Source organism: Scyliorhinus torazame, chromosome 13 (genome assembly GCF_047496885.1).
Source record: "Scyliorhinus torazame isolate Kashiwa2021f chromosome 13, sScyTor2.1, whole genome shotgun sequence".
Taxonomy (NCBI): Eukaryota; Metazoa; Chordata; class Chondrichthyes; order Carcharhiniformes; family Scyliorhinidae; genus Scyliorhinus; species Scyliorhinus torazame.
The window spans coordinates 220,812,495-220,828,390 of record NC_092719.1 but is presented as its reverse complement, the minus strand read 5'-3'; positions in this window follow the sequence as shown (position 1 = coordinate 220,828,390).

The window sequence follows — 15,896 nt, the reverse complement described above, 5'->3', positions numbered from 1 at the left end:
GTGTGTGTGTCAGAGAGTGTGTGTGTCATTGAGTGTGTGTGTCAGTGTGTGTGTCTGTCTGTGTGGGTTATTGTGCGTGTCAGTGTGTGTGTCAATGTGTGTGTGTCAGTGGATGTGTAAGTGTGTGTGTATGTCAGTATGCATGTGTCAGTGTGTGTGTGTCAGTGACTGCGTGTGTCAGTGTGTGTGTCAGTGTGTGTGTCAGTGTGTGTGAGTCAGTGTGTACCTGTCAGTGAGTGTGTCAGTGTGTGTGTCAGTGTGTCTGTGTTAGTGTGTGTGTTAATTGTGTGTGTCAGTGTGTGTGTGTCAGTGTGTATGTGTCTGTGTGTGTGTGTCAGTTTGTGTGTCAGTGTGTGTGTCGGTGTCTGCGTCAGTGTGCGTGAGTGTCAGTGTATGTGTGTCATGTGTGTGTCAGTATGTGTGTGTTAGTGTGCATGTGTCAGTGAGTGTGTGTCAGTGTGTGTGTGTCAGTGTGTGTGGGTCTGTGTGTGTGTCAGTCTGTGTGTGTGTCAGTGTGTCTGTCAGTTGTGTCTGTCAGTGTGTGTCAGTGTGTATGTTTCAGTGTGTGTCAGTGTGTGTATCAGTGTGTGCATGTGTCAGTGAGTGTGTGTCAGTGTGTGTGTGTCAGTGTGTGTGGGTCTGTGTGTGTGTCAGTCTGTGTGTGTGTGTCAGTGTGTCTGTCAGTTGTGTCTGTCAGTGTGTGTCAGTGTGTATGTTTCAGTGTGTGTCAGTGTGTGTATCAGTGTGTGTGTGTGTCAGTGAGTTTCAGAGTGTTTTTCAGTGTGTGGGTGCCAGTGTGTGTGTCAGAGAGTGTGTGTGTCATTGAGTGTGTGTGTCAGTGTGTGTGTCTGTCTGTGTGGGTTACTGTGCGTGTCAGTGTGTGTGTCAATGTGTGTGTGTCAGTGGATTTGTAAGTGTGTGTGTATGTCAGTATGCATGTGTCAGTGTGTGTGTGTCAGTGAGTGCGTGTGTCAGTGTGTGTGTCAGTGTGTGTGTGTCAGTGTGTGTGAGCCAGTGTGTACCTGTCAGTGAGTGTGTCAGTTTGTGTGTCAGTGTGTGTGTCGGTGTCTGCGTCAGTGTGCGTGTGTGGGTCAGTGCGTGTGTGTCAGTGTGTGTGTCAGTGTGTCTGTGTTAGTGTGTGTGTGTTAATTGTGTGTGTCAGTGTGTGTGTCAGTGTGTGTTTGTCAGTGTGTATTTCAGTGTGTTTGTCAGTGTGTGTGCCAGACAGTCCATGTGTGTGTCAGTGAGTGTGTGTGTCAGTGTGTGTGTCAGTGTGTGTGACAGTTGTGTGTGTCAGTGAGTGTGTGTCAGTGTGTGTGTCAGTGTGTGTGTTAGTGTGTGATTCAGAGTATGTGTGTGTCAGTTGTGTTTGTGTCAGAGTGTGTGTCAGTGTGTGTGTCAGTTGTGTGTGTCAGTGCGTGTGTGTCAGTGTGTGTGTCACTGTGTGTGTGTGTTAGTGTGTGATTCAGAGTATGTGTGTGTCAGTGAGTGTTTGTGTCAGTGTGTGTGTCAGTGTGTGTGTTTCAGTGAGTGAGTCAGTGTGTGTGCCAGTGTGTGAGTGTCTGTGTGTGTGTCACTGTGCCTGTGTTAGTGTGTGTGTTCATTGTGCATGTCAGTGTGTGTAAGTGTGTGTTTGTCGGTATGTGTGTGTCAGTATGTGTGTCAGAGTGTGTGTGTCAATGTGTGTTTCAGTGTGTTTGTCAGTGTGTGTGTGTCAGTGTGTGTGTCAGAGTGTGTGTGTGTGTCAGTGAGTGTGTTTGGCAGTGTGTGTGGCAGTGTGTGTGTCAGTGTGTGTGTCAGTGTGTGTCAGTGTGTGTCTGCCTGTGCGTGTGCCAGTGTGTGTGCCAGTGTGTGTGTCAGTCTGTGTGTGTCAATGTGCGTGTCAGTGTGTGTGTGTCAGTGTGTGTGTGTTAGTGCGCGTGTCAGTGTTTTGTTAGTGTGTGTGTGTCAGTTTGTGTGTGTCAGTGTGTGTGTCAGTTTTGTGTGTCAGTGTGTGTCAGTGTGTATGTCAGTGTGTGTGTGCCAGTGCATGTGTCAGTGTGTGTGCCAGTATGTGTGTGTTAGTCGGTATGATTCAGAGTGTGTGTGTGTGTCAGTGCGCGTGTCAGTGTTTTTGTCAGTGTGTGTGTGTTAGTGCGTGTGTGTCAGTGTGTGTGTCAGTTTTGTGTGACAGTGTGTGTGTGTGTCTGTGTGTATGTCAGTGTGTGTGTGCCAGTGCATGTGTCAGTGTGTGTGACAGTATGTGTGTGCTAGTCAGTGTGATTCAGAGTGTGTGTGTGTTTCAGTGAGTGTTTGTGTCAGTGTGTGTGTCAGTGTGTTTGTCAGTGTGTTTGTCAGTGTGTGTGTCAGACTGTGCGTGTGTGTGTCAGTGAGTGTGTGTGTCAGTGTGTGTGCCAGTTTGTGTGTCACTGTGTGTGTGTCAGTGTGTGTGTCTGCCTGTGCATGTGGCAGTGTGTGTCAGTCTGTGCATGTCAGTGTGCGTGTCAGGGTGTGTGTGTCAGTGTGTGTGTCAGTGTGCGTGTCAGTGTGTTTGTCAGAGTGTGCGTGTCAGTGTGTATGTCAAATGTTTGTGTCAGTGTGTGCGTGTCACTGTGTGTGTCAGTGTGTGTGTGTCTGTGCGTTTGTGCCAGTGTGTGCGTGTCAGTGAGTGAATGTGTGTCAGTGTGGGTGTGTTAGTGTGTGTTTTTCAGTCTGTCTGGCAGAGTGTGTGTGTGTGTCAGTATGTCTGGCAGCGTGTGTTTGTCTGTGTGTGTGTCAGTGTGTATGTTCATCAGACTGTGTGTGTGTCAGTGCGTGTGTGTCAGTGTGCCTGTCAGTTGTGTGTGTCAGTGTATGTGTTTCAGTGTGTGTGTGTCAGTGTGTGTTTCAGTGTGTGTGTCAGTGTGTTTCAGTTTGTTTGTCATTGCATGGGTGCCAGTGTGTGTGTCAGAGTGTGTGTGTGTGTGTCAGTGAGTGTGTGTTTCAGTGAGTGTTTGTGTCAGTGTGTGTGTGTCAGTCTGTGTGGGTCAGTGGTGTGTCAGTGGGTGGGTGTCAGTGTGTGTCACTATGCATGTGTCAGTGTGCGTGTGTAAGTGTGTGTGTCAGTTTTGTGTGTCAGTGTGTGTCAGTGTGTTTGTCAGTGTGTGTGTCAGTGTGTCTGTGTTAGTGTGTGTGTTAATTGTGTGTGTCAGTGTGTGTGTGTGTCAGTGTGTGTGTGTCAGTGTGTATGTGTCTGTGTGTGTGTCAGTTTGTGTGTCATGTGTGTGTCAGTATGTGTGTGTTAGTGTGCATGTGTCAGTGAGTGTGTGTCAGTGTGTGTGTGACAGTGTGTGTGGGTCTGTGTGTGTGTCAGTCTGTGTGTGTGTCAGTGTGTCTGTCAGTTGTGTGTGTCAGTGTGTGTCAGTGTGTATGTTTCAGTGTGTGTCAGTGTGTGTATCAGTGTGTGTGTGTCAGTGTCTTTCAGAGTGTTTTTCAGTGTGTGGGTGCCAGTGTGTGTGTCACTGTGTGTGTGTTAGTGTGTGATTCAGAGTATGTGTGTGTCAGTGAGTGTTTGTGTCAGTGTGTGTGTCAGTGTGTGTCTGTCAGTGTGTGTGAGTCAGGGTGTGTGTGTCAGTGTGTGAGTGTCTGTGTGTGTGTCACTGTGCCTGTGTTAGTGTGTGTGTGTTCATTGTGCGTGTAAGTGTGTGTTTGTCGGTATATGTGTGTCAGTATGTGTGTCAGAGTGTGTGTGTCAGTGTGTGTTTCAGTGTGTTTGTCAGTGTGTGTGTGTCAGTGTGTGTGTCAGAGTGTGTGTGTGTGTGTCAGTGAGTGTGTGTGGCAGTGTGTGTGGCAGTGTGTGTGTCAGTGTGTGTGTCTGCCTTTGCGTGTGCCAGTGTGTATGCCAGTGTGTGTGTCAGTCTGCTTGTCAGTGTTTTTGTCAGAGTGTGTGTGTCAGTTTGGGTGTGTCAGTTTTGTGTGTCAGTGTGTGTCAGTGTGTATGTCAGTGTGTGTCTGCCGGTGCATGTGTCAGTGTGTGTGCCAGTATGAGTTTGTTCGTTGATATGATTCAGAGTGTGTGTGTGTCAGTGCGCGTGTCAGTGTTTTTTTCAGTGTGTCTGTGTTAGTGTGTGTGTGTCAGTGTGTGTGTGTCAGTGTGTGTGTCAGTTTTGTGTGACAGTGTGTGTGTGTGTCTGTGTGTATGTCAGTGTGTGTGTGCCTGTGCATGTGTCAGTGTGTGTGCCAGTATGTGTGTCAGTTGTGTGTGTAAGTGTGTGTGTGTGTCAGTGTGTGTGTGTTTGTGTGTGAGTCAGAGTGTGTGTGTGTCAGTGAGTGTTTGTGTCAGTGTGTGTGTCAGTGTGTGTGTCAGTTGTGTGTGTAAGTGTGTGTGTGTGTCAGTGTGTGTGTGTTTGTGTGTGAGTCAGAGTGTGTGTGTCAGTTGTGTGTGTCAGTGTGCCTGTGTCAGTGTGTGTCTGTGTGTATGCCTGTGCGTGTGTGTCAGTGGGTATGTGTCAGTGCGTGTGTGTTAGTGTGTGAGACACAGTGTGTGTGTGTCAGTGAGTGCGTGTGTCAGTGTGTGTGTCAGTGTGTACGTGTCAGTGTGTGTGTCAGTTTGTGTGTCAGTGTGTGTGTCAGTGTCTGCGTCAGTGTGCGTGTGTGTCATGCATGTGTGGGTCAGTGCCTGTGTGTCAGTGTGTGTGTCAGTGTGCCTGTGTTAGTGTGTGTGTGTTAATTGAGTGTGTCAGTGTGTGTGTCAGTGTGTGTTTGTCAGTGTGTGTTTCAGTGTGTTTGTCAGTGTGTTTGTCTGTGTGTGTGTCAGACAGTGCTTGTGTGTGTCAGTGAGTGTGTGTGTCAGTGTGTGTGCCAGTGTGTGTGTCACTGTGTGTGTGTCAGTGTGTGTGTCTGCCTGTGCGTGTGGCAGTGTGTGGCAGTCTGTGCGTGTCAGTGTGCATGTCAGGGTGTGTGTGTCAGTGTGTGTGTCAGTGCACGTGTCAGTGTGTTTGTCAGAGTGTGCGTGTCAGTGTGTATGTCAAATGTTTGTGTCAGTGTGTGCGTGTCAGTGTGTGTGTCAGTGTGTGTGTGTCTGTGCGTGTGTGCCAGTGTGTGCGTGTCAGTGAGTGAATGAGTGTCAGTGTGGGAGTGTTAGTGTGTGTTTTTCAGTCTGTGTGTTAGAGTGTGTGTGTGTGTCAGTATGTCTGGCAGCATGTGTTTGTCTGTGTGTGTGTCAGAGTGTATGTTCATCAGACTGTGTGTGTGTCAGTGCGTGTGTGTCAGTATGCCAGTCAGTTGTGTGTGTCAGTGTGTGTGTTTCAGTGTGTGTGTGTCAGTGTGTGTTTCAGTGTGTGTGTGTCAGTGTGTTTCAGTTTGTTTGTCATTGCATGGGTGCCAGTGTGTGTGTCAGAGTGTGTGTGTGTGTGTCAGTGAGTGTGTGTTTCAGTGAGTGTTTGTGTCAGTGTGTGTGTGTCAGTCTGTGTGGGTCAGTGGTTTGTCAGTGGGTGGGTGTCAGTGTGTGTCACTATGCATGTGTCAGTTTGTGTGTGTAAGTGTGTGTGTCAGTTTTGTGTGTCAGAGTGTGTCAGTGTGTGTGTGTCAGTGTGTATGTGTCTGTGTGTGTGTGTCAGTTTGTGTGTCAGTGTGTGTGTCGGTGTCTGCGTCAGTGTGCGTGAGTGTCAGTGTATGTGTGTCATGTGTGTGTCAGTATGTGTGTGTTAGTGTGCATGTGTCAGTGAGTGTGTGTCAGTGTGTGTGTGTCAGTGTGTGTGGGTCTGTGTGTGTGTCAGTCTGTGTGTGTGTCAGTGTGTCTGTCAGTTGTGTCTGTCAGTGTGTGTCAGTGTGTATGTTTCAGTGTGTCAGTGTGTGTATCAGTGTGTGTGTGTGTCAGTGTGTTTCAGAGTGTTTTTCAGTGTGTGGGTGCCAGTGTGTGTGTCAGAGAGTGTGTGTGTCATTGAGTGTGTGTGTCAGTGTGTGTGTCTGTCTGTGTGGGTTATTGTGCGTGTCAGTGTGTGTGTCAATGTGTGTGTGTCAGTGGATGTGTAAGTGTGTGTGTATGTCAGTATGCATGTGTCAGTGTGTGTGTGTCAGTGACTGTGTGTGTCAGTGTGTGTGTCAGTGTGTGTGTCAGTGTGTGTGAGTCAGTGTGTACCTGTCAGTGAGTGTGTCAGTGTGTGTGTCAGTGTGTCTGTGTTAGTGTGTGTGTTAATTGTGTGTGTCAGTGTGTGTGTGTCAGTGTGTATGTGTCTGTGTGTGTGTGTCAGTTTGTGTGTCAGTGTGTGTGTCGGTGTCTGCGTCAGTGTGCGTGAGTGTCAGTGTATGTGTGTCATGTGTGTGTCAGTATGTGTGTGTTAGTGTGCATGTGTCAGTGAGTGTGTGTCAGTGTGTGTGTGTCAGTGTGTGTGGGTCTGTGTGTGTGTCAGTCTGTGTGTGTGTGTCAGTGTGTCTGTCAGTTGTGTCTGTCAGTGTGTGTCAGTGTGTATGTTTCAGTGTGTGTCAGTGTGTGTATCAGTGTGTGTGTGTGTCAGTGAGTTTCAGAGTGTTTTTCAGTGTGTGGGTGCCAGTGTGTGTGTCAGAGAGTGTGTGTGTCATTGAGTGTGTGTGTCAGTGTGTGTGTCTGTCTGTGTGGGTTACTGTGCGTGTCAGTGTGTGTGTCAATGTGTGTGTGTCAGTGGATTTGTAAGTGTGCGTGTATGTCAGTATGCATGTGTCAGTGTGTGTGTGTCAGTGAGTGCGTGTGTCAGTGTGTGTGTCAGTGTGTGTGTGTCAGTGTGTGTGAGCCAGTGTGTACCTGTCAGTGAGTGTGTCAGTTTGTGTGTCAGTGTGTGTGTCGGTGTCTGCGTCAGTGTGCGTGTGTGGGTCAGTGCGTGTGTGTCAGTGTGTGTGTCAGTGTGTCTGTGTTAGTGTGTGTGTGTTAATTGTGTGTGTCAGTGTGTGTGTCAGTGTGTGTTTGTCAGTGTGTATTTCAGTGTGTTTGTCAGTGTGTGTGTCAGACAGTCCATGTGTGTGTCAGTGAGTGTGTGTGTCAGTGTGTGTGTCAGTGTGTGTGACAGTTGTGTGTGTCAGTGAGTGTGTGTCAGTGTGTGTGTCAGTGTGTGTGTTAGTGTGTGATTCAGAGTATGTGTGTGTCAGTTGTGTTTGTGTCAGAGTGTGTGTCAGTGTGTGTGTCAGTTGTGTGTGTCAGTGCGTGTGTGTCAGTGTGTGTGTCACTGTGTGTGTGTGTTAGTGTGTGATTCAGAGTATGTGTGTGTCAGTGAGTGTTTGTGTCAGTGTGTGTATCAGTGTGTGTGTTTCAGTGTGAGTGAGTCAGTGTGTGTGCCAGTGTGTGAGTGTCTGTGTGTGTGTGTCACTGTGCCTGTGTTAGTGTGTGTGTTCATTGTGCATGTCAGTGTGTGTAAGTGTGTGTTTGTCGGTATGTGTGTGTCAGTATGTGTGTCAGAGTGTGTGTGTCAATGTGTGTTTCAGTGTGTTTGTCAGTGTGTGTGTGTCAGTGTGTGTGTCAGAGTGTGTGTGTGTCAGTGAGTGTGTTTGGCAGTGTGTGTGGCAGTGTGTGTGTCAGTGTGTGTGTCAGTGTGTGTCAGCGTGTGTCTGCCTGTGCGTGTGCCAGTGTGTGTGCCAGTGTGTGTGTCAGTATGTGTGTGTTAGTGTGCATGTGTCAGTGAGTGTGTGTCAGTGTGTGTGTGTCAGTGTGTGTGGGTCTGTGTGTGTGTCAGTCTGTGTGTGTGTCAGTGTGTCTGTCAGTTGTGTCTGTCAGTGTGTGTCAGTGTGTATGTTTCAGTGTGTCAGTGTGTGTATCAGTGTGTGTGTGTGTCAGTGTGTTTCAGAGTGTTTTTCAGTGTGTGGGTGCCAGTGTGTGTGTCAGAGAGTGTGTGTGTCATTGAGTGTGTGTGTCAGTGTGTGTGTCTGTCTGTGTGGGTTATTGTGCGTGTCAGTGTGTGTGTCAATGTGTGTGTGTCAGTGGATGTGTAAGTGTGTGTGTATGTCAGTATGCATGTGTCAGTGTGTGTGTGTCAGTGACTGTGTGTGTCAGTGTGTGTGTCAGTGTGTGTGTCAGTGTGTGTGAGTCAGTGTGTACCTGTCAGTGAGTGTGTCAGTGTGTGTGTCAGTGTGTCTGTGTTAGTGTGTGTGTTAATTGTGTGTGTCAGTGTGTGTGTGTCAGTGTGTATGTGTCTGTGTGTGTGTGTCAGTTTGTGTGTCAGTGTGTGTGTCGGTGTCTGCGTCAGTGTGCGTGAGTGTCAGTGTATGTGTGTCATGTGTGTGTCAGTATGTGTGTGTTAGTGTGCATGTGTCAGTGAGTGTGTGTCAGTGTGTGTGTGTCAGTGTGTGTGGGTCTGTGTGTGTGTCAGTCTGTGTGTGTGTGTCAGTGTGTCTGTCAGTTGTGTCTGTCAGTGTGTGTCAGTGTGTATGTTTCAGTGTGTGTCAGTGTGTGTATCAGTGTGTGTGTGTGTCAGTGAGTTTCAGAGTGTTTTTCAGTGTGTGGGTGCCAGTGTGTGTGTCAGAGAGTGTGTGTGTCATTGAGTGTGTGTGTCAGTGTGTGTGTCTGTCTGTGTGGGTTACTGTGCGTGTCAGTGTGTGTGTCAATGTGTGTGTGTCAGTGGATTTGTAAGTGTGCGTGTATGTCAGTATGCATGTGTCAGTGTGTGTGTGTCAGTGAGTGCGTGTGTCAGTGTGTGTGTCAGTGTGTGTGTGTCAGTGTGTGTGAGCCAGTGTGTACCTGTCAGTGAGTGTGTCAGTTTGTGTGTCAGTGTGTGTGTCGGTGTCTGCGTCAGTGTGCGTGTGTGGGTCAGTGCGTGTGTGTCAGTGTGTGTGTCAGTGTGTCTGTGTTAGTGTGTGTGTGTTAATTGTGTGTGTCAGTGTGTGTGTCAGTGTGTGTTTGTCAGTGTGTATTTCAGTGTGTTTGTCAGTGTGTGTGTCAGACAGTCCATGTGTGTGTCAGTGAGTGTGTGTGTCAGTGTGTGTGTCAGTGTGTGTGACAGTTGTGTGTGTCAGTGAGTGTGTGTCAGTGTGTGTGTCAGTGTGTGTGTTAGTGTGTGATTCAGAGTATGTGTGTGTCAGTTGTGTTTGTGTCAGAGTGTGTGTCAGTGTGTGTGTCAGTTGTGTGTGTCAGTGCGTGTGTGTCAGTGTGTGTGTCACTGTGTGTGTGTGTTAGTGTGTGATTCAGAGTATGTGTGTGTCAGTGAGTGTTTGTGTCAGTGTGTGTATCAGTGTGTGTGTTTCAGTGTGAGTGAGTCAGTGTGTGTGCCAGTGTGTGAGTGTCTGTGTGTGTGTGTCACTGTGCCTGTGTTAGTGTGTGTGTTCATTGTGCATGTCAGTGTGTGTAAGTGTGTGTTTGTCGGTATGTGTGTGTCAGTATGTGTGTCAGAGTGTGTGTGTCAATGTGTGTTTCAGTGTGTTTGTCAGTGTGTGTGTGTCAGTGTGTGTGTCAGAGTGTGTGTGTGTCAGTGAGTGTGTTTGGCAGTGTGTGTGGCAGTGTGTGTGTCAGTGTGTGTGTCAGTGTGTGTCAGTGTGTGTCTGCCTGTGCGTGTGCCAGTGTGTGTGCCAGTGTGTGTGTCAGTCTGTGTGTGTCAGTGTGCGTGTCAGTGTGTGTGTGTCAGTGTGTGTGTGTTAGTGCGCGTGTCAGTGTTTTGTTAGTGTGTGTGTGTCAGTTTGTGTGTGTCAGTGTGTGTGTCAGTTTTGTGTGTCAGTGTGTGTCAGTGTGTATGTCAGTGTGTGTGTGGCAGTGCATGTGTCAGTGTGTGTGCCAGTATGTGTGTGTTAGTCGGTATGATTCAGAGTGTGTGTGTGTGTCAGTGCGCGTGTCAGTGTTTTTGTCAGTGTGTGTGTGTTAGTGCGTGTGTGTCAGTGTGTGTGTCAGTTTTGTGTGACAGTGTGTGTGTGTGTCTGTGTGTATGTCAGTGTGTGTGTGCCTGTGCATGTGTCAGTGTGTGTGACAGTATGTGTGTGCTAGTCGGTGTGATTCAGAGTGTGTGTGTGTTTCAGTGAGTGTTTGTGTCAGTGTGTGTGTCAGTGTGTTTGTCAGTGTGTTTGTCAGTGTGTGTGTCAGACTGTGCGTGTGTGTGTCAGTGAGTGTGTGTGTCAGTGTGTGTGCCAGTTTGTGTGACACTGTGTGTGTGTCAGTGTGTGTGTCTGCCTGTGCATGTGGCAGTGTGTGTCAGTCTGTGCATGTCAGTGTGCGTGTCAGGATGTGTGTGTCAGTGTGTGTGTCAGTGTGCGTGTCAGTGTGTTTGTCAGAGTGTGCGTGTCAGTGTGTATGTCAAATGTTTGTGTCAGTGTGTGCGTGTCAGTGTGTGTGTCAGTGTGTGTGTGTCTGTGCGTTTGTGCCAGTGTGTGCGTGTCAGTGAGTGAATGTGTGTCAGTGTGGGTGTGTTAGTGTGTGTTTTTCAGTCTGTCTGGCAGAGTGTGTGTGTGTGTCAGTATGTCTGGCAGCGTGTGTTTGTCTGTGTGTGTGTCAGAGTGTATGTTCATCAGACTGTGTGTGTGTCAGTGCGTGTGTGTCAGTGTGCCTGTCAGTTGTGTGTGTCAGTGTGTGTGTTTCAGTGTGTGTGTGTCAGTGTGTGTTTCAGTGTGTGTGTGTCAGTGTGTTTCAGTTTGTTTGTCATTGCATGGGTGCCAGTGTGTGTGTCAGAGTGTGTGTGTGTGTGTCAGTGAGTGTGTGTTTCAGTGAGTGTTTGTGTCAGTGTGTGTGTGTCAGTCTGTGTGGGTCAGTGGTGTGTCAGTGGGTGGGTGTCAGTGTGTGTCACTATGCATGTGTCAGTGTGCGTGTGTAAGTGTGTGTGTGTCAGTGAGTGCGTGTGTCAGTGTGTGCGTCAGTGTGTGTGTGTCAGTGTGTGTGAGTCAGTGTGTACCTGTCAGTTTTGTGTGTCAGTGTGTGTCAGTGTGTTTGTCAGTGTGTGTGTCAGTGTGTCTATGTTAGTGTGTGTGTTAATTGTGTGTGTCAGTGTGTGTGTGTGTCAGTGTGTGTGTGTCAGTGTGTATGTGTCTGTGTGTGTCAGTTTGTGTGTCATGTGTGTGTCAGTATGTGTGTGTTAGTGTGCATGTGTCAGTGAGTGTGTGTCAGTGTGTGTGTGACAGTGTGTGTGGGTCTGTGTGTGTGTCAGTCTGTGTGTGTGTCAGTGTGTCTGTCAGTTGTGTGTGTCAGTGTGTGTCAGTGTGTATGTTTCAGTGTGTGTCAGTGTGTGTATCAGTGTGTGTGTGTCAGTGTGTTTCAGAGTGTTTTTCAGTGTGTGGGTGCCAGTGTGTGTGTCAGAGAGTGTGTGTGTCATTGAGTGTGTCTGTCTGTGTGGGTTACTCTGCGTGTCAGTGTGTGTGTCAATGTGTGTGTGTCAGTGGATGTGTAAGTGTGTGTGTATGTCAGTATGCATGTGTCAGTGTGTGTGTGTCAGTGAGTGTGTGTGTCAGTGTGTGCGTCAGTGTGTGTGTGTCAGTGTGTGTGAGTCAGTGTGTACCTGTCAGTGAGTGTGTCAGTTTGTGTGTCAGTGTGTGTGTCGGTGTCTGCGTCAGTGTGCGTGTGTGGGTCAGTGCGTGTGTGTCAGTGTGTGTGTCAGTGTGTCTGTGTTAGTGTGTGTGTGTTAATTGTGTGTGTCAGTGTGTGTGTCAGTGTGTGTTTGTCAGTGTGTGTTTCAGTGTGTTTGTCAGTGTGTGTGTCAGACAGTCAATGTGTGTCAGTGAGCGTGTGTGTCAGTGTGTGTGTCAGTGTGTGTGACAGTTGTGTGTGTCAGTGTGTGTGTGTCAGTGTGTGTGTCAGTGTGTGTGTTAGTGTGTGATTCAGAGCATGTGTGTGTCAGTGAGTGTTTGTGTCAGAGTGTGTGTCAGTGTGTGTGTCAGTTGTGTGTGTCAGTGCGTGTGTGTCAGTGTGTGTGTCACTGTGTGTGTGTTAGTGTGAGATTCAGAGTATGTGTGTGTCAGTGAGTGTTTGTGTCAGTGTGTGTGTCAGTGTGTGTGTTTCAGTGTGAGTGAGTCAGTGTGTGTGTCAGTGTGTGAGTGTCTGTGTGTGTGTGTCACTGTGCCTGTGTTAGTGTGTGTGTTCATTGTGCATGTCAGTGTGTGTAAGTGTGTGTTTGTCGGTATGTGTGTGTCAGTATGTGTGTCAGAGTGTGTGTGTCAGTGTGTGTTTCAGTGTGTTTGTCAGTGTGTGTGTGTCAGTGTGTGTCAGTGTGTGTGTCAGAGTGTGTGTGTGTGTGTCAGTGAGTGTGTTTGGCAGTGTGTGTGGCAGTTTGTGTGTCAGTGTGTGTGTCAGTGTGTGTCAGTGTGTGTCTGCCTGTGCGTGTGCCAGTGTGTGTGTGTCAGTCTGTGCGTGTCAGTGTGCGTGTCAGTGTGTGTGTGTCAGTGTGTGTGTGTTAGTGCGCGTGTCAGTGTGTCAGTGTGTGTTTCAGTGTGTTTGTCAGTGTGTGTGTGTCAGTGTGTGTCAGTGTGTGTGTCAGAGTGTGTGTGTGTGTGTGTCAGTGAGTGTGTTTGGCAGTGTGTGTGGCAGTTTGTGTGTCAGTGTGTGTGTCTGTGTGTCAGTGTGTGTCTGCCTGTGCGTGTGCCAGTGTGTGTGTGTCAGTCTGTGCGTGTCAGTGTGTGTGTCAGTTTGTGTGTGTCAGTGTGTGTGTCAGTTTTGTGTGTCAGTGTGTGTTAGTGTGTATGTCAGTGTGTGTGTGCCAGTGCATGTGTCAGTGTGTGTGCCAGTATGTGTGTGTTAGTCGGTGTGATTCAGAGTATGTGTGTGTGTCAGTGCGCGTGTCAGTGTTTTTGTCAGTGTGTTAGTGTGTGTGTGTCAGTGTGTGTGTCAGTTTTGTGTGACAGTGTGTGTGTGTGTCTGTGTGTATGTCAGTGTGTGTGTGCATGTGTCAGTGTGTGTGACAGTATGTGTGTGCTAGTCGGTGTGATTCAGAGTGTGTGTGTGTTTCAGTGAGTGTTTGTGTCAGTGTGTGTGTCAGTGTGTGTGTCAGTTGTGTGTGTCGGTGTCTGCGTCAGTGTACGTGTGTGTCAGTGCATGTGTGGGTAAGTGCGTGTGTGTCAGTCTGTCTGTATTAGTGTGTGTGTGTTAATTGTGGGTGTCAATGTGTGTGTCAGTGTGTGTGTGTCAGTGTGTGTGTCAGTTTTGTGTGACTGTGTGTGTGTGTGTCTGTGTGTATGTCAGTGTGTGTGTGCCTGTGCATGTGTCAGTGTGTGTGCCAGAATGTGTGTGCTAGTCGGTGTGATTCAGAGTGTGTGTGTGTCAGTGAGTGTTTGTGTCAGTGTGTGTGTCAGTGTGTGTGTGTCAGTTGTGTGTGTCAGTATGTGTGTGTCAGAGTGTGCGTGTTAGTGTGTGATTCAGTGTGTATGTGTGTCAGTGAGTGTTTGTGTCAGTGTGTGTGTCAGTGTGTGTGTCAGTGTGTGTGTCAGTTGTGTGCGTCAGTGTGCGTGTGTCAGTGTGTGTCTGTGTGTATGCCTGTGCGTGTGTGTCAGTGGGTATGTGTCAGTGCGTGTGTGTTAGTGTGTGAGTCACAGTGTGTGTGTGTCAGTGAGTGCGTGTGTCAGTGTGTGTGTCAGTGTGTGTGTGTCAGTGTGTGTGAGTCAGTGTGTACCTGTCAGTGAGTGTGTCAGTTTGTGTGTCAGTGTGTGTGTCGGTGTCTGCGCAGTGTGCGTGTGGGTCAGTGCGTGTGTGTCAGTGTGTGTGTCAGTGTGTCTGTGTTAATGTGTGTGTGTTAATTGTGTGTGTCAGTGTGTGTTTGTCAGTGTGTGTTTCAGTGTGTTTGTCAGTGTGTTTGTCAGTGTGTGTGTCAGACAGTGCATGTGTGTGTCAGTGAGTGTGTGGGTCAGTGTGTGTGTCAGTTGTGTGTGTCAATGTGTGTGTGTGTCAGTGCGTGTGTCAGTGTGTGAGTGTCTGTGTGTGTGTCACTGTGCCTGTGTTAGTGTGTGTGTGTTCATTGTGCGTGTCAGTGTGTGTGTAAGCGTGTGTTTGTCGGCATATGTGTGTCAGTATGTGTGTCAGAGTGTGTGTGTCAGTGTGTGTTTCAGTGTGTTTTTCAGTGTGTGTGTGTCAGTGTGTGTGTCAGAGTGTGTGTGTGTCAGTGAGTGTGTGTGTGTCAGTGTGTGTGTGTCAGTGTGTGTGAGTCAGTGTGTGTGTGTCAGTGTGTGAGTGTATGTGTGTGTCACTGTGCCTGTGTTAGTGTGTGTGTGTTCATTGTGCGTGTCAGTGTGTGTGTAAGTGTGTGTTTGTCGGTATATGTGTGTCAGTATGTGTGTCAGAGTGTGTGTGTCAGTGTGTGTTTCAGTGTGTTTGTCAGTGTGTGTGTGTCAGTGTGTGTGTCAGAGTGTGTGTGTGTGTGTCAGTGAGTGTGTGTGGCAGTGTGTGTGTCAGTGTGTGTCTGCCTGTGCATGTGCCAGTGTGTATGCCAGTGTGTGTGTCAGTCTGCTTGTCAGTGTGCGTGTCAGTGTGTGTGTGTCAGTGTGTGTGTGTCAGTGCGCGTGTCAGTGTTTTTGTCAGTGTGTGTGTGTCAATGTGTGAGTGTCTGTGTGTGTGCCACTGTGCCTGTGTTAGTGTGTGTGTGTTCATTGTGCGTGTCAGTGTGTGTGTAAGTGTGTGTTTGTTGGTATATGTGTGTCAGTATGTGTGTCAGAGTGTGTGTCAGTGTGTGTTTCAGTGTGTTTGTAAGTGTGTGTGTGTGTCAGTGAGTGTGTTTGGCAGTGTGTGTGGCAGTGTGTGTGTCAGTGTGTGTGTCAGTGTGTGTCAGTGTGTGTCTGCCTGTGCGTGTGCCAGTGTGTGTGTGTCAGTCTGTGCGTGTCAGTGTGTGTGTCAGTGTGTGTGTGTCAGTGTGTGTGTGTTAGTGCGCGTGTCAGTGTTTTGTTAGTGTGTGTGTGTCAGTTTGTGTGTGTCAGTGTGTGTGTCAGTTTTGTGTGTCAGTGTGTGTCAGTGTGTATGTCAGTGTGTGTGTGCCAGTGCATGTGTCAGTGTGTGTGCCAGTATGTGTGTGTTAGTCGGTATGATTCAGAGTGTGTGTGTGTGTCAGTGCGCGTGTCAGTGTTTTTGTCAGTGTGTGTGTGTTAGTGTGTGTGTGTCAGTGTGTGTGTCAGTTTTGTGTGACAGTGTGTGTGTGTGTCTGTGTGTATGTCAGTGTGTGTGTGCCTGTGCATGTGTCAGTGTGTGTGACAGTATGTGTGTGCTAGTCGGTGTGATTCAGAGTGTGTGTGTGTTTCAGTGAGTGTTTGTGTCAGTGTGTGTGTCAGTGTGTGTGTCAGTTGTGTGTGTCGGTGTCTGCGTCAGTGTGCATGTGTGTCAGTGCATGTGTGGGTAAGTGCGTGTGTGTCAGTCTGTCTGTGTTAGTGTGTGTGTGTTAATTCTGGGTGTCAATGTGTGTGTCAGTGTGTGTGTGTCAGTGTGTGTGTCAGTTTTGTGTGACAGTGTGTGTGTGTGTGTCTGTGTGTATGTCAGTGTGTGTGTGCCTGTGCATGTGTCAGTGTGTGTGCCAGAATGTGTGTGCTAGTCGGTGTGATTCAGAGTGTGTGTTTGTCAGTGAGTGTTTGTGTCAGTGTGTGTGTCAGTGTGTGTGTCAGTTGTGTGTGTCAGTGTGTGTGTGTCAGTGTGTGCGTGTTCACCAAAGAGAAGGAATTGGTAGATGTTGAGTCTGGAGAAGGGGGTGTAGATAGCCTGGGTCACATTGTGATCCAAAAAGACGAGGTGTTGGGTGTCTTAAAAAATATTAAGGTAGAAAAGTCCCCAGGGCCGGATGGGATCTACCCCAGAATACTGAAGGAGGCTGGAGAGGAAATTGCTGAGGCCTTGACAGAAATCTTTGGATCCTCGCTGTCTTCAGGGGATGTCCCGGAGGACTGGAGAATAGCCAATGTTGTTCCTCTGTTTAAGAAGGGTGGCAGGGATAATCCCGGGAACTACAGGCCGGTGAGCCTTACTTCAGTGGTAGGGAAATTACTGGAGAGAATTCTTCGAGACAGGATCTACTCCCATTTGGAAGCAAATGGACGTATTA